The sequence below is a fragment of the Molossus molossus genome, unplaced genomic scaffold (assembly GCF_014108415.1).
Source record: "Molossus molossus isolate mMolMol1 unplaced genomic scaffold, mMolMol1.p scaffold_m16_p_6, whole genome shotgun sequence".
Classification (NCBI taxonomy): domain Eukaryota; kingdom Metazoa; phylum Chordata; class Mammalia; order Chiroptera; family Molossidae; genus Molossus; species Molossus molossus.
In genome coordinates, this window is record NW_023425399.1 from 49,331,376 (window position 1) to 49,349,922 (window position 18,547).

At 41.8% G+C, this 18,547-nt stretch overlaps 1 long non-coding RNA gene across 2 annotated transcripts in view; it reads right to left on the reverse strand.

The window, feature by feature from the left end:
• LOC118618259 overlaps positions 1–16,716 on the reverse strand; it is a 113,906-nt gene extending 97,190 nt beyond the window's left edge. For both annotated transcript variants that reach the window (XR_004957026.1, XR_004957027.1), the window contains exons 1-2: positions 16,253–16,716; positions 15,122–15,177 (exon numbers count right to left, since the gene is read on the reverse strand). This is a non-coding gene — a long non-coding RNA (uncharacterized LOC118618259). The remainder of the gene's footprint in view (positions 1–15,121; positions 15,178–16,252) is intronic.
• Between the last annotated feature and the right edge of the window lie 1,831 nt (positions 16,717–18,547).

The window sequence follows — 18,547 nt, forward strand, 5'->3', positions numbered from 1 at the left end:
TTTTAACTGGGTTCTTTGTCTTCCTTTTGTTGAGTTGTATGAGCACCCTATATATATTGGAAATTAACCCCTTATCTGATACATCATTGGCAATGATGTTCTCCCATACAGTGGGTTGCCTTTCCATTTTGATGATTGTTTCTTTTGCTGTGCAGAAGCTTCTGAGTTTGATGTAGTCCAATGTGTTCATTTTCTCCTTTATTTCTGTTGCCTTAGGTGATGTATCAGTGAAAATTCTGCTCCGTATGATGTCCGAAATTTTGTTGCCTGCACTTTCTTCTAGAAGTTTTATGGATTCACGGGTCACATTTAAGTCTTTTATCCATTTTGAATTTATTTTTGGGTATGGTGTAAGTTGATGGTCTAGTTTCATTTTTTTGCATGTAGCTGTCCAATTTTCCCAACACCGTTTATTAAAGAGGCTGTCTTTACTCCACTGTATGCTCTTGCCACCTTTGTCAAATATTAATTGAACGTATTGCCTTGGGTCCATTTCTGGGTTTTCAGTTCTGTTCCACTGGTCTGTATGCCTGTTCTTGTGCCAGTACCAGGCTGTTTTGGTTACAGTCGCTTTATAGTATAACCTGATATCTGGTATTGTGATCCCACCTACTTTGTTCTTTTTTTTCAAGATTGCTGTGGCTATTCAGGGTCTTTTTTGGTTCCATATGAACTTTTGAAGTATTTGTTCTAGTTCTATGAAATATGTTGTTGGTATTTTGATGGGGATTGCATTGAATCTATAGATTGCTTTGGGTAGTATGGACATTTTAATGATGTTAATTCTTCCAATCCATGAACAGGGTATGTGCTTCCACTTTTTTATATCTTCCTCTATTTCTTTTTTCAATGTCCTGTAGTTTTCTGCAAATAGGTCCTTTACTTCTTTGGTTAAGTTTATTCCTAGGTATCATAATTTTTTTGGTGCGATGGTAAATGGGATTGTTTTTTCAGTTTCTCTTTTTTCTGAGTTCATCGTTGGTGTACAAGAATGCCATCAATTTCTTGAGGTTAATTTTGTATCCTGCTACTTTACCAAATTCATTTATTAAGTCTAGTAGATTTTTGATGGAGTCTTTAAGGTTTTCTAGGTATAACATCATGCCATCTGCAAATAATGACAGTTTCACTTCCTCCTTTCCAGTTTGGATCCCTTTTATTTTTTCTTCATGTCTGATTGCTGTGGCTAAGACTTCCAGTACAATGTTAAATAAGAGTGGCGAAAGTGGACATCCCTGTCTTGTTCCTGTTCTTAATGGAAATGTTTTTAGTTTCTGTCCATTGAGTATGATGTTGGCTGTAGGTCTTTCATATATGGCCTTTATTATGTCGAGATATGATCCCTCTATTCCTACATTGCTGAGCGTTTTTATCAGAAATGGATGCTGGATTTTGTCAAATGCTTTGTCAGCATCTATTGATATGATCATGTGGTTTTTATTCTTCATTTTGTTGATGTGGTGTATCACGTTTATTGATTTGCAAATATTGTACCAGCCTTGCATCCCTGGAATGAATCCCACTTGGTCATGGTGAATAATTTTTTTGATGTATTTCTGGGTCCGATTTGATAATATTTTGTTCAGGATTTTGGTGTCTATGTTCATCCGGGATATTGGCCTGTAGTTTTCTTTCTTTGTAGTGTCTTTTTCTGGTTTTGGAATTAGAATTATGCAGGACTCATAGAACGTGTTTGGAAGTCTTCCTTCTTCTTGAATTTTTTGAAATAGTTTGAGGAGAATGTGTGTTAGTTCTTTTTTGAATGATCGGTAAAACTCCCCCGTGAAGCCATATGGGCCTGGGCTTTTGTTTGCTGGGAGAGTCTTGATTACCTCTTCAATTTCCTTAGTTGTTATTGGTCTGTTCAAGTTTTCTATCTCTTCCGGGAATAACTTTGGGAGACTGTGTGTTTCTAAAATCTGTCCATTTCGCTTATATTGTCGAATTTGTTGCCATATAGTTGTTCATAGTAGTTGTTAATGATCTTTTGTATTTCCGTGGTGTTGGTTGTTACTTCTCCTCTTTCATTTCTGATTTTGTGTATTTGGGTTCTCTCTCTTTGTTTCTTGGTGAGTCTTGCTAAGGGTCCATCAATCTTGTTTATCTTTTTGAAAAACCAGCTCTTTGTTTCATTGATCCTTTGAATTGTTTTTTTGGTCTCTATGTCATTTATTTCTGCTCTGATCTTTATTATTTCCTTCCTTCTACTTGCTCTGGGGTTTTCTTTTTCTTTGCTTTCTAATTCTTTAAGTTGTGAGGTTAGACAGTCAATTAGAATTTTTTCTTGTTTTTTTGAGGTAGGCCTGCAGTGCTATGAACTTCCCTCTCAGAACTGCTTTCACTGCATCCCATAGATTTTGTGTGGTTGTGTGTTCATTTTCATTGGTTTCCAAGAAGTTTTTAATTTCTTCCTTGATCTCCTCAGTGACCCATTCATTGTTTAATAACATGCTATTTAGCCTCCATGTGTTGAAATCTCTTTGCATGTTCTTGTTGCAATTGATTTCTAGTTTCATGCCATTGTGATCTGAGAAGATGCTTGATATGATTTCAATCTTCTTGAACTTGTAGAGATTTAGTTTGTGTCCTATCATGTGGTCTATTTTGAGAATGTCCCATGTGCACTTGAGAAGAATGTGTATTCTGTAGTTTTGGGGTGTGATTCTCTGTAGATATCTATTAAATCCATTTGGTCTAGTGCTTCATTTAGAGTCTCTGTTTCCTTGCTAATTTTTTGCCTAGAGGATCTATCCAGTGCTGTCAATGGGGTGTTGAAGTCCCCTGCTAAGATTGTATTGTTGTCGATTTCTCCTTGAAAGTCCTCCAGAAGATTTTTAATATATTTTGGTGCTCCTGTATTGGGTGCATATATGTTTATCAAGGTTATATCTTCCTGTTGGATAGATTCTTTCAATATTATGTAGTGGCCGTCTTTGTCTCTAGTTATGGTCTTCATTTTGAAATCTATTTTATCAGATATGAGAATTGATACCCCAGTATTTTTTTGCTTGGAAAATTTTTTTCCATCCCTTCACTTTCAACCTATGTGAGTCTTTTGTTGAGACGTGGGTCTCTTGTAAACAACATATAGATGAGTCATGCTTTCTTATTCAATCAGCTACTCTGTGTCTTTTTATGGGAGCATTCAATCCATTTACGTTTAAGGTGATTATTGATATGTACTTATTTATTGCCATTTTTGTTTAGTGTGGTTCTATTTTTCTTCCCATTTCTACTGCTAATTACAGCAGTCCTTTTAACCTTTCTTGCAGTGCTGGTTTGGTGCTAATGTATTCTCTTAGCCTTTTTTTTGCTGGGAAGCTTTTTATTTGATCTTCTATTTTGAATGATAGCCTTGCTGGGTAGAGTAGTCTTGGATTCAGATTCTTGTTTTTCATGACTTTGATTACTTCATGCCATTCTCTTCTGGCCTGTAGTGTTTCTTGTGAGAAGTCAGCTGAGAGCCTTATGGGGTTCCCTTTGTAGGTAACCTGTTGCTTATCTCTTGCTGCTTTTAGGATTCTCTCTTTGTCTTTAATATGTGGCATTTTAATTACTATGTGTCTTGGTGTGGGCCTGTTTGGGTTCTTCTTACTTGGGACTCTCTGTGCTTCTTGAACTTGAGTGCCTTCTTCCTTCACCAAATTAGGGAAGTTTTCTCTCACTATTTTTTTAAATATATTCTCTATCCCTTGCTCATTTTCTTCTTCTTCGGGGACTCCTATGATGCGAATATTATTACATTTCCAGTCGTCCCATAGTTCTCTTAAGCTGTCTTCCTGTTTTTTAATAGTTTTTTCCTTTTGTTTTTCTGATTGTTTGATTTTTTTCTACCCTGTCTTCTAATTCACTGATTCGGTCCTCAGCTTCCTCTACTCTGCTTTTTAAACCTTCCAATGTGTTTTTCATTTCTGATATGTCATTTTTTATCTCTTCTTGTTGGTTTTTAATTTCCAATTTGCTTATTTTCAGTGTTTCTATGTCCGTACTCATGCTGTTCAGCTTCCTCAAGATCATGGCTCTGAATTCTAGCTCTGTTAACATGCCTAATTGCTCCACATTGATCTCATCTTTGGTGGAGGTTCCTTGCTCTTTCATTTGGCTTCTGTTTTGTGTTTCACCATTTTGGCTATCACTGTGGGCTTTGGAGCCTGTCAAGTTTTCCCTGTGGGTGTTGGTGTTCTGCTGTTTGTGGCTCCCTCTCCTGTGTTTAGATGAGCGAGGGAGGACCCACATTGAACACCACTGTGAAGTCTTACTTTCCTGGTTAAAGTTGCCAACCCAGGAAAGGTACTGTTATCCTCTAGCTTTTAGTCTGGAGGCTAGCAGTCTAGGTTACTTGATGAGTTTTGGGTTGTCAGTTGATTGATAAGCTCCGTCAGGTGCTTAGCACAACGGGATTTCCTGAGGGTGGGGCAGATGCTGGTCATCAGTGAGCCTCAATTAGCACTTCAATGGCCCACAGGGTGGGGTTGGATCTCCGAGGGAGGGGCTGCTGCCTCTCCCCAGAGCCCTGGGAAGGAGCAATACGGCCACCGTCCTGAGTGGCTGCACTCAGCCAAAGCTCTGAGCGCCCTCCGGATCCCGAGTGTCCCGACACAGCTCCAGTCCAGTCTGCCCTCCCTCTGCCAGAGCCCAAGGTGAGTGGCTGTGGCTGTTTCAGCCTCTGTCCTCGCTCTGCGCTGTGGAGCCACCTGGGAATGTAACCCGAGGGCGCTGCTCCCAGCTAAGGCTGCTGCCGAGCTGCCGACCGTGGGCTTCCAGCCCCTGTCTCGCGCCTTCGCAAGCCTACCGGGATGGAGTCAGTGTCCCTCGTTATATGGTCCTCGCAAGCTGCTTTTCTGTTGGTTTTTCCCGTGGATTTATCTGCGTTATAGTTGTAATTCCACTTTGGTTCTGGGAGACGGTCTGTGTAGCTTCCGTTCACTCTGCCGCCATTTTTCCTCCCTCCAATAGCTCTTGATGACTTGCTCTCGAGAGGCCACGATATAGGTGGGCGGCGTGGGGCCCGTGGTGTGTGAGCGCACGCGTGTGAGGCGGTAGGTGAGGGAGCCCACGCTGGCGGGGGCGGGGCGGCGGGGGTGCGGGCTGCTCGGGGCGGGGGGCTGGGCCGGGCCAGCCCCGGGCGGGTGGGCTGGCGCGAGCAGAGCCAAGCCAGCTGCGGGCGCAGGGCGAGCTCGCAGAGGGGCGAGAGTCCTTTTCTTTGCATTCTCCCACCAACAAGGACATGGCAAAGCAACAGTCCTATGTAAATAGCCCACTTCAGAGTGGGCTTCCTGCAAAAGCTATTGTCTTTAAGGTCCTAAACACAATTTCTGATCACTGATTTGCATGATAAAGTTTTCATCAAATAGCATGGAGAAAGCTCACTGGGGTAAGGAGCTACCTGGAATTATTTGGGATGCTCCTGCCAGGCTACCCCCAGCCTGTCATGTAATTGTGTGTTGTTTAGCCTGGCTGAAGTCATACCAAGCCTATTTTCAATGCAATTAACATTCTGTAGGGAACCAACTGTTGGGAACAGCTGTATAGTGTCTTCTGTCATTGTCATTTCCAAATAAACATTAGCAACACTTCAATTAAAATATGAAAGCCCGAGTAGACACTCTGTGTCAACAGAGACCAGTGCACAGTAGTGGAGCTCCCAAGGTGCTGGTCTCAAAAGCCACAGACAGCACAGAGCCCACCACCACCCCCATAGTAGCAGTGCAATCAGAGTCCATATATATCCCCAGAAACAGAGGCTGGGAAGGAGACATCCATCCCCAGGCAATAGAAGCATAGACCAGCATCTGAGACCCATCCCCCAAAACTACAGCAAAAGCTGAGCAGGAGTTGAGCCCCACCGGGCAGCAGCACTTCCCAGCCACTAGCAGCTGGACTTGGGGCTCCACAGAGGCCTGTGCAGTCCAGTACCTCACAAAAGCAGGGGGAAGCCTGAGCCCTAGAGAGATTGGTGCAATCCAGCCACCTGCCCTCCAGAACTGCAAGTGTAGGGGCACCAGAGAGGCCTGTGCAACCCAGCAGGGACTGTGCAGTCTAGTTACCCACAGAACCTGCGGGGTGCTGAAATACCAGAGAAGCCTGTATGACCCAGGAGAGGGACTGTGACATCTAGTTAACCACGGGACCTGCAGGGTGCTGAAGCACCAGAGAGGCCTGTGTGACCCAGCAGAGACTGTGCCATCCAGTTACCTACAGGACTTGTGGGGTGCTAAAGCACCAGAGAGGCCTGTGTGTTTCAGCAACCCATAACACAGGCATAGAGCTGGGTCCCCAACAGACTGTGCAATTCTGTTTCCCGCAGGACCTGCAGGATGCAGGGGCACCAGAAAGGTCTGTGTGACCCATCTGCGCACAAGATAGGCATAGAAGATGTGAAATTGGAGGCAGAGTGAATAGAAGCTACTCAGATGATTTTCCAGGTCTGAAATAAATTTACAACTGAAACAAAGACAAATCCTCAGAAAAAAGCAACAGAAAGCAGCATGACAGGACATATAACCAGGGACAATGGTAGGACCTGCGGAGGCCCAAGATGGTGGCCCGCTGAAAGCCCAAGGATAGCAGCAGTCTTAGCTGTAACAAATGCTCTTGGGGAATAAAGACCAAGCCCTCTCTAACATCCAGGACAGAGCACTAAAATAGCCACAGCCACTCACCTGGGGGCTACTGCAGTGGGAGGGAAGATTGGGCTGAAACTCTGTGGGGAAACCTGGGATTTGGAGGTCACTCAGAGTTTTTGCTGAGCTGCACCCACAAAAAACAGTGGCCAGGGAGCTCCTTCCCCAAGCTGTAAGGAAAAGCAGCAGCCCCACTGTCAGAGATTCAGCCTTCCCAAGCTGAGGCAAAGTAATGCAAATTGATGCTCATTAATAACCAGTATCAACCTCACCCTCTGGAAATCCTCTTATGCAGAACACCAGGGCTACATTCAAAGGCAATGAGTAACAGACTACTAGCCACCAGGAAAAAGCTAAAAGATAACTGAACCTTTTCTGGGTTTGCAAATTTACCCAGGAAAGTAAGACCTGACAGTGGTGTTTAAGGTGGGCCCACCCAGACTCATCCAAACCCAGTACAGGGAGCCACAGCCAGCAGAACACCAATACCCTCAGGGAAAATTAGGCAGGCTCCAAAACCCACTGAGATAGCCAAAATGGTGAAACAAACAAACAAATTCCAAATATAAGAACAAGAGAACTCTATCGAAGATGAGCTCAATGAAAGGCAGCTAAACAAATTATCAGAGGTAGAGTTCAGAGCAATGATCTTGAGGAAGCTCAGCAGCATGAGTAAGGACATTGGCACCATGAGTAAAGATATAGAAACACTGAAAACCAACCAAGTGCAAATGAAGAATGACATAGCAGAAATTAAAAATACATTGGAAGGACTAACAGTAGAGTAGAAGAAGCTGAGGACTAGATCTGTGAATAAGAAGACAGGGTAGAAAAAATCAACCAATCAGAAAACCAAAGAAAAAAACAATTAAAAACCAGGAAGACAGCTTAAGAGAACTGTGAAAAAAATAGAAACAGAATAACATTTGCAATATAAGAGTCCCCGAAACGAAAGAAAATGTGCAAAGTTTAGAGAATATATTTGAAGAAATAGTGACAGAAAACTTTCCTAACATGGTGAAGAAAAAAAGGCATTCATGTTCAAGAAGCACAGAAAGCCCTAAGAAGAACAGGCCCACATCAATACACATAGTAATTAAAAGGCCAAAAAATGAAAGGCAAAGAGAGAATCCTAAAGGCAGCAACAGATAAGCAACAGGTTACCTACAAAAGAAACCCCATAAAACTCTCAGCTGACTTCTAAACAGAAACACTACAGGCCAGAAGGGAGTGGCATGAAGTAATCAAGGTCATGAAAAACAAGGATCTGAATCCAAGACTACTCTATCCAGCAAGGCTATCATTCAAAATAGGTCAAATAAAGAACTCTCAAGACTAAAAAACCTAAGGGAATATGTTAACACCAAATCAGCACTGCAAGATATGCTAAAAGGATTGCTGTAATTAGTAGAAGAAATAGGAAGAAAAATATAACCACACTAAACAATAATGGCAATAAATAACCACATATCAATTACCACCTTAAATGTGAATGGTTCGAATGCTCTGTTAAAAAGACACAGAATAGATGACTGGATAAGAAAGCATGACTCACATATATGTTGTTTACAAGAAACCCACCTCACAACAAAAGACTCACATAGGTTAAAAGTGAAGGGATGGGGGAAAAAAATCTTTCAAGCAAATGGAAAGAAAAAAAAAGCTGAGGTAGCAATACCCCTATCTGATAAAGTAGATTTTAAAATGAAGACCACAACTAGAGACAAAGAAGGCCACTACATAATATTGAAAGGATCTATCCAATAGGAAGGTATAACCTTAGTAAAAATATATGCACCCAATATTGGAGCACCAAAATATATTGAAAATCTTCTGAGAGGACTTCAAAGGAGAAATCAACAGCAATTCAATCATCGAAAGGGAATTCAATACCCTGCTGACATCACTGGATAGATCTTCAAGACCAAAAATTAACAAGGAAACACAGAGTCTAAATGAAGTGCAAGATCAAATGGATTTAATAGACATCTACAGAGAATTATACCCCAAAACTACAGAATTCACATTCTTTTCAAGTGTACATGGGACATTCTCATAGATAGACCACATGATAGCACACAAACTAAATATCTACAAGTTCAAGAAGATTAAAATCATATCAAGCATCTTCTCAGATCACAATGGCATGAAACTAGAAATCAATTGCAACAAGAACATGCAAAGTCATTTGAAAACATGGAGGTTAAATAGCACATTTTTTAACAATGAATGAGTTACCATGGAGATCAAGGAAGAAATTAAAAACTTCCTGGAAACCAATGAAAATGAACACACAACAACACAAAATATATGGGATGCAGTGAAAACAGTTCTGAGAGGAAAGTTTATAGCACTACCGGCCTACCTCAAGAAGCAAGAAAAAATTTTAATAGACTATCTAACCTCACAACTTAATGAAATAAAAAGCAAACTAAAAGAAAACCTCAGAGCAAATAGAAGGAAGAAAATAATAAATATCAGAGCAGAAATAAATGAACTGTAGACCAAAAAAAAAAAAAATTCAAAGGTCAATGAAACAAAGAGCTGGTTGTTTGAAAAGATAAACAAGATTGAAGGACCCTTAGCTAGACTCACCAAGAAAAAAAGAGAGAAAATCCAAATACACAAAATCAGAAAGGAAAGAGGAGAAATAGTAATTAACAACATAAAAATACAAAGGATTGTAAACAATTATATGGCAACAAATTTGACAACGTAAGTGAAATGGACCAATTTCTAGAAACATACAAGTGATACCTCGGTTCTCGAATGCCTTGACTTTCGACCAAATCGGTATTCGACCAGGAGATTCGAGAAACTTTTGTCTTGGAATCCGAACAAATATTTGGAACTCGAACTTCCGAGATGAGCCGAGTTGAGCCGAATGGCGTTCATTCGGCCCAGTGCGCCTTGCTTGCGTCATCAGTGTGAGTGCAGAGAGAGAGTCACGCTTTGTGGAGAGAGTCACGCTTTGTGCAGAAAGTCACACTTTACACTGAATTTAACCCTTAGACATACTGTACACTTTTATTTCTTGTTGAGGCTTATGTTTTTCTACATATTATATACAAATTAGGCCAGTAAATAGGCATTTTCTGGGGCTTGGAACGAATTAATCCAGTTTCCATTATTTCCTATTGGGTTTCATTGCTTCGGTTCTCGAACAATTTGGTTCTCGACCGTCCTCCTGGAACGAATTATGTTCGAGAACCGAGGTATCACTGTAGTATCCCAAAACTGAACTGGGAAGAGATAGAAAACTTGATCAGACCAATAACAACTAAACAAATTGAACATGTAATCAAGACTCTCCCAGAAAACAAAAGCCCTGGCCTGGACGGCTTCACGAGTGAATTTTATCGAACATTCAAAGAAGAACTAATACCCAGTCTCCTCAAAGTATTTCAAAAAATTCAAGAAGGAATACTTTCAATCTCATCCTATGAGGCCAGCATAATTCTAATTTCAAAACCAGAAAAAGACACTACAAAAAAAGGAAACTACAGGAAAATATCCCTGATGACCATAGATGCCAAAATCCTGAACAAAATACTAGCAAATCGGATACAGCAATACATCAAAGAAATTATTCACCATGACAAATGGGATTCATCCCAGGGATGAAAAGCTGGTACAACACTTGCAAATCAATACATGTGATACACCACTTAAATAAAATGAAGACTAAAAACCACATAATCATATCAATAGACACTGAAAAAGCATTTGACAAAATCCAGCATCCAATTCTGATAAAAACTCTCACCAGTGTGGGAATAGAGAGATCATATCTCAACATAATAAAGGCCATATATGAAAGACCTACAGCCAATATCATACTCCATGGGCAGAAACTAAAATCATTTCCTTTAAGAACAGAAACAAGCCCTGGCCGGTTTGGCTCAGCGGTTAGAGCGTAGGTCTGCTGTCTTGAGAGACCCGGGTTCGGTTCGCGCTAAGGGCGCGTACCTTGGTTGCAGTTTGTCCCCGGCCCTGGTCGGTCATGCGGGTGGAAGCCACTCGATGTGTTCCTTTCACATCGATGTTTCTCTCTCTCTCTGTTCCTCTCTCTCCCTTGCACTCTATCTGGACAAAAATTGGAAAAATGTCCTCGGGTGAGGATAAAAAAAAAAAAAAAAAAAAAAGAACAGAAACAAGACAAGGATGCCCACTTTTACCACTCTTATTGAACATAGTACTGGAAGTCTTAGCCACAGCAATCAGACATGAAGAAAAAATAAAAGGGATCCAAGTCAGAAAGGAGGAAGTGAAACTACCATTATTCACAGATGACATGATACTATAAATAGAAAACCCCAAGGACTCAATAAAAAATTTACTAGACTCAATAAATGAATTTGGCAAAGTAGCAGGATACAAAATTAATGTCACAAAATTGATGGCATTCTTATACACCAAAACAAACTCACAGAACCATGGCGGGTTTGCTCAGTGGTTAGAGCATTGGCCTGCGGTCCAGAGAGACCTGGGTTCGGATCCCGCTAAGGGCATGTACTTCCGTTGTATTTGTCCCTGGTCCTGGTTGGGTCGTGTGGGTGGCAGCCACTCTATGTGTCACTTTCATGTTTATGTCTCTCTTTCTCTCTCTCTCTTTCTCTCTCTCCCTCCCACTCTGTATAAACAAAAAATGAAAAAATCTTCTTGGGTGAGGATAATATATATATGAACTCACAGACAGAGAAACTAAAAAAAAATCCCATTTACCATTGTGGCAAAAACATCAAGATACCTAGGATTAAAGCTAACCAAAGACATAAAGGACCTATTTGCAGAAAACTACAGGTCATTGAAAAAAGAAATAGAGGAAGATATAAAAAAGTGGAAGCACATACCTTGTTCATGAATTGAAAGAATTAACATCGTTAAAATATCCATACTACCCAAAGCAATCTATAGATTCAATGCAATCCCCATCAAAATATCAATGACATACTTCACAGAACTAAAACAAATACTTCAAAAGTTTATGTAGAACTAAAAAGACTTCGAATAGCCACAGCAATCATGAAAAAGAAGAAGTTAGAGGGATCACATTACAAAATTTCAGTTTATACTACAAAGCCACTGTAATCAAAACAGCCTGGTACTGGCACAAGAACAGGCATATAGACCAGTGGAACAGAACAGAGAACCTAGAAATGGACCTAATACATTATCCTCAATTAATATTTGACAAAGGTGGCAAGAGCATACAGTGGAGTAAAGACATCCTCTTTAATAAATGTTATTGGCAAAATTGGACAGCTACATGCAAAAAAATGAAACTAGACCATCAACTTACACCATACACAAAAATAAATTCAAAATGGATAAAAGACTTAAATGTGACTCATGAATCCATAAAAATTCTAGAAGAAAATGTAGGCAACACATTATCAGACATAATGCACAGCAGAATTTTCACTGATACATCACTTAAGGCAACAGAAACAAAGGAGAAAATGAACACTTGGGACTACATCAAACTCAAAAGCTTCGGCACAGCAAAAGATACAATCATCAAAATGGAAAGGCAACCCACTGTATGGGAGAGCATTGCCAATAATAAGGGGTTAATTTCCAATATATAGAGTGCTCATACAACTCAGCAAAAGGAAGACAAAGAACCCAATTAAAAAATGGGCAGAGGAACTAGACACTTCTCCAAACAGGACATACAAATGACTAAGAGACATATGAAGAAATGCTCAACATCACTAATCATCAGAGAAATGCAAATTAAAACAACAATTAGGTATCACCTCACACCTGTCAGAATGGCCACCATCAACAAATCATCAAACAACAAGTGTTGGGGAGGGTGTGGAGAAAAGGGGACTCTAGTACACTGCTGGTGGGAATGCAGGCCAGTGGGAGTGCAGTCACTATGGAAAACATTAATGCTAAACTTGATAAATGACCACATGGACAATATTTCTAGTTAAATGAAAAGTAGTTGAAGTTCCCATCCATGTTCATTATGTTTTATATGAAGAGGAAGGGAATCCAGTACAGAGGATTTTATAGCTGCCTAATGTGCTTTCTTTAGTTCCTTGTCTACCAGGGAACTCAGATGTGACCTATATGTATGATTCAGCAGTCATTCTTTGAACAAATTTAATTTTATGGCTTTTCTACCTTCCTTTCAGTGCATAATGTTTATTTTGTTTTCCTATTTTTTTATTCATCTTATTCTCTCTACTTCCTTTATTATATAATTCTTTTGAATTTTTTTAAGACAGAGAGTACAAATTGCATTTAAAGAACGTTTAACCCTTTCTTAAAAATCTCTTTCATATGCATTATTTATTTTTCCCCCCAAACCTGCAAAATCCCCAAGTGTCTTCTGACTCTTCCAATGGATAGGTAATGTTTCTTCTAGTCATGGAATTAAACATATTTCACCATTTTCTGGTTCTCTGCAGACTGCTAACTTACCCACCAGCACTGCGAAGTGCTGAGTTAGTCATGTGGGGATCACAGCACCTACCTGTCTGGTGAAAAAAGCTGAGCTGTAGTTCCAGTGTGTATCTCACTGAGGCAGCATATCTTTAAAGGGCAGCTTTGTTGATTTGGAAGGTGACATGCAGAGAAATGCTCATTTTTGCTCCAAGTTCCATTCTGTGCTCAGTTTATCACATTCTTCTACTCTCGGGAAACCCCAGGGGCAGCCTGTAAGTGCCCGGAGGACAGGGAACACTGCTGCTTGTTACCCATATGCCCACAGTCGACTATAGTCTCTGGTCCCCAGTAAATAATCCATAAATATATGCTGAAAGGATGTGTGAATTGGGCAAATCATTTGCTTTCTTTGAGCCTTGATTTCAACAAAATAGGGAGAGTTGCTCAAATGAGATTCAAGGGTATGGAAATGCCTGCAATGTATGCAGCACCAGAAGAACACATGACCAAGACTGTTTGTTATTCATGGTCAAGAAATAACCAACAACCAAAGATGTCCAGTAAGACCCCTTCACCCTGCCAAATTGCATCTTCACTGACTCAGGATCATCTTCTGTTTTAAATATGCCAAAATATTTACTCAGTGGAAATACAATTGTGCTGATCTGAAGAGGTGAAAAAGGAGAAATCCTGGATGGCCTCAAGTTGCCTCTAAAGTTTCTTTTAGCCCATGTATCTGCACTAAAGAGGGATGTTTAAGTCAAGAGTCCAGTGAAGAAAAGGCCAAATGTCACCATGGACCTTTTGAACATATCGAAATTCAAAAGCAGTCCTTGAGGGATGTACCTGCTTCCACATGTCGCATCCATGGGCCATCCTCATGGAGGGTCAGGGTCATCCTCTAACCCTCCTCAATGGGGGAGACCAAACTTCAGGGCCAGACCCCTCCACTGCCCCTACACCCAGCTGTGTCTCTGGGTGAGAAATTAGCTATTGTAATTCTCTACCAGGCACGGAAATAATTCTGGAAAACTGGCATTGCACTGGTGCCAACATTTTGGGAAAACACATAGCAATGCTGTCCAAAAATGGGGGACAAGTACATTGCATTAATGTCCAAAATTTTCCTATAGCAATATATTGTGTTTTAAAGGCAGAACATAACCTAAAAATATAAATCACATTTTATTATTTTTTTCAACCTATTTTATTTTAATATCTGACGTTGGAAGTCATGAAATTGTTCTCTACTTAAACATGACTAAATCTTGGATTATGGTGATTACCTGCTACATTGTTCTAGACACAGCCATCTCTGCACCCTGTGAAGTTAACATGGACTGAAAGACTAGGGTCCCAGTGTATCCTGAGATCTTTTGAAGACAAGTGCTAAAATGAGTCTTTGGCACACTGCACCCCATCTTTTAAACACTGAGAAAATTATTCCCCTCATGCATTGGATCTAGTGCTAAGGTGTGTATCGTGAGTGAAAACAAAGAAAAGGGTTTAGTATAACATTTTTCTTCCCTGGGTTGGAGTCCTTAGTGATCAGAAAAACAGGAAGGGGTTGAGGCCTCATTTAAAGAAGGGAAATACCAAGGAAGTGTGGGCAGTGTGCTGGGAGGGGTTATGTAGAAGGAGGCCACTCCTGGCCTAGGGAACAACCAGGCCTAGGAGAGCAGCAGGCTGGGGTAGGGTGAGGAGGCCTGGCCTGGGGACAGAGGGAGGGACAGCCACTTTTATTATTATTTTCCAAGGATAATTTACAGTCCCCATTGTTGGCTTTTCCTCTGGATAATTAGGCACCCAAAGGGAGTTCATACATCTTGTCATTGGTTTTACTTTTCCTGGCATGTCAGCTGTCAGCTGCATCGATAGATGTTCTGTCTGCAAATGCCAGGAAGTTTTGCAATACTAGTGTGCATTCATCTCACCCAGAGCTGACAGGGTCCCTGGAAAGCAGCTTTAATTTGAAAAGGCTGGATATACTTTGGAGCTGTTTGCAGCAGATGAGGAAAAGAGTATCTCTTTGCATATCCCCCCCCCCCCCCCCGCAGCAGGTTCATTATGGAATTTAAAGCAGAGAGGAGACTTACCTCCTCAGCCTAGACAGCATGACATTTGAAGGTAGCTGGAGTACAGATGCCTTTGCCTAGGAGGAAAAATAAATTAGTCAAATAATTGAATAAAACTGAATTTTAATTATCTTGAGATAGATATGGGTGCTTAATAGGTGAATAAACAATGGATTGAATGTATCTACATGTTGTAATGAATACTCCAAGCTGTTTTCTAAACACTTTTTTTTATTGATTTTTAGAGAGAGAAGAATGGAGAGGGAGAGAGAGAGACAGAAACATGAATGATAGAGAACATCAATTGGCCACCTCTTGGATGCCCCCATTGGGGTTTGGGCCCACAACCTGAGCATGTGCCCTGACTGGGAATTGAACCAGTGACCTCTTGATGCATGGGTCGATGCTCAACCACTGAGCCACACTGGCCAGGCTCAGCTGTTTTCTTAAAAGTAAATTTCTGAGCTACATTTCTATATTGTTTGTCTGTTTGTATAAATGGGTGCTTCATATGGCCCAGTGAAATAAGCACAGTACCTCCCAAAAAAGTACAAAAAGTTTATTTCAATTTTTACTCAAGTGTCTAGAAGAATTCCAAAGGGGATTCAATTTAAAAACCAGGGCAGCACTCCTATAAATCTGATCTGATTCTCTTGTGTCTCCAGAATTCTGTAACCTGTCACCTTAAATGGCAAAATTCTGATTACTGTCCTATTTTAATCCCTTGTTTGCCTCTATCAGCATTTTTCTTTGGCTGAGAAGTTGTCTCTCCTCTTTGTCTATTACCTAATTTTTTCAAAACAGAGGAAGGCTCAGATGCTGATGCAAGAAGCAAGTCTCTCCTTCCCTTCCTGTCTTCCTGCTCACCCAAGTTTATCTTTCTCTGTCATCTCCACAGTCTCTGCATCCCAAACCAGACCACCCAACACAGAGCCCTCCTGGGGAGCAAGCAAGAGATGAGGCTGAGTAACATTCAAAAGTCTCCTTCTGAGGCAACGCCTTCGGAAAAGAAGAGCAGGAGGATGCAATTTAGAAATGTAATTTTTTATGTAAATAAATCTTGTTGCCATAGCACTTCCTTGGCAAGCTCTTTAGATTTCTGCAAAGAAAAGTCAGTGCTCACGCGTACCAACCCAGGTGTCTTCCACTCACCGGCAGACCCTTCCCGCACAGAGTCTCCTTTTCTGGGGCTGTGTCATCCTCGAGGACCTCCCTGAGACACTGAGAGCTATACGATCCTGAGCTTTCACCGTGCATTTTCACAGGTCTCAGGGTTGTGGGATGGGACACTCCAGGGTCTTTGCCTGTGGAAATTCATGGAGGACCCTGTGCCACTAAATAAGTGTCATCAGGCTGTTAGGCTGCCTTTGTGTCACCCCTGCCTGTGCCACCCCTGCCTGAAGGCACCTTAGCAGATATGGGAGAAGAAATGGTTGAGGGAAAGTGAATGAGGTGAGTATAGAGACATAGGTGCCTTCTCTAGTTCCTGATACCCTATGCTGAAGCAAGGGACCCTCCACAGCCCCGAGCCTGGTATCTGACAAAACAGAGACTTACATTGTTTTCAGGTTACAGGGATTCCAACAGAGGGTGAATATGCTATGACCGAGCAGTTGGAAGTCTTGAGCAATACTGGCATGTGAGTACGAGCACAGGAAATGTCTGTGCAAACATGCAACATTAGGGCAGATGTTTGCCTTTGGCGGACCTAGCCTTCCTTAACCCCAGGCTGAGATGATGAAACCCAGCTGTCCCTCCACATTTTCTCTCACACAGGCAGTTCCCTTAATAAAAGTTGTGCAAATTTAACCCTATCTTGGCTCACCCATGTTACCCTGGGGACCCTGCACTGGGCTGGCATATAGCAGGAGCCCAACAGATAAATAAGGGCCTGAGTAATCCTGAGATATCCCTCCAACATAGAATACCCTTCCTCAAGTAATTCACACCCAATGTGTAGAAAGCAGAGTAACATGCGTGATGTCACCAGAAAAGAGTTCCAGAGATGGTAATAATTGAGTGAAAGGAGTCTCCCTTGACTGAAATGACTGCAGGAGTGTGGAGTGGATTAAAGAGGTGGCTTCACAGCAGAAAAAGGTCTTAAGGTAGGCTTGAAAGGTGGACACATTGCTCTGCAGGGCGAGTGAAGCCAGGACATTTGCTAAAGGGACAGCTGGAACAGAGGGTTAATTTTGGGACAAGTGAGGTCAAGCCCTGGCATTTTGCCTTCAAATGAAAGAGGGTTTCATTGACCAGCCTCCCAACCTCTGAGGTGGTAGAATCCCAAGTTATTCTCTCAACGCACCTTTTTTGTTTTTTATTATATTCATCATATTTGTAATGAATATCTGGGCACCCCCAGATAGCATGGTACATGAAAGATAGGCCTGAACATTTTGATTCACTCAGTGCCTAACTCTGTGGCTGGAATGTCATAGGTACTCAACAGTATTTGTTAACTAACATGTGGTCACCTGGGCTACTGCGTCTCCTTCCCCCATGTCATGGCAAACATGGAGAATAGATTGGGGTCTCTCCTTGAGCCTCAGATTGCTCCTGGCCTCTGCCACCCACAGACAGATGTGTAATCCAGGTGGACCTTGGTCCATTCTTGGGACAGAGGGGCTTGGTCAGGGTCCAGGACTAATACCAGAAGTAGTGCTGGAGAGGCATTTTGTCACCCAGCTCAGAGGAGCCCTACTTGTGCAACAGGGTACAGAGCCACTGATGAAAAATTCCCTTCAGGACACTGTCCCTCTGAAAGCTCCTGACAGGCCCCTCCTTTACTCTGCTAGGACAGCCTGGGAAGTATGAGACTAGAACAACAAAGGCCCTGAGAAACTGCTTCACTTACTTCCTGACTCCCAGAGGTAGGGGACTGTGCCCCATGCTGGCTAGACTTCATGGAGTCCTGGGAAATCACCTGGTAAGAATCTGGAGACTTCTGTAGGAAGAAGGCAAGGAGGGAGGATCTTCTCTCTTCCAGAAGGTGAGGAAGGCCTTGGAGGAGGAGGAAGAGGAGGGGCAGCATTAGCTGATCATGTAGAACCCAGGTATTCCCCTGTGAGAGAATCAGAGTGGGCATCAGAAGGCCAGCAAGTGTCCAGCCTGTGGTGGCTGCACTGCCAGGTATGGCTTGTTTCCTCTGCAGCAAGGCTTTGAAATACAAATGGAATCACAGTGCACATGCTTTGTCTTCTCCCTTTGGAATCACCTCTGTGCCCATTGACAAGCCTCATATCCTTTATGGCCAAGCATTGTTACACCCCAGTTTGACATGCAATTATATATTTGACAGTTTTACAAAAGTAGACCTAACATTCAAAGACAAAGGCTGAGTCCAAGGAGGACATCCCAGAGAAGGAGCCACAGATCTGATGGCGGGCCCCAAGAGGAGCTCCAGAAGCTCACCATACTCCAGGCCAGCAGCCCAAAGGATGCTATATA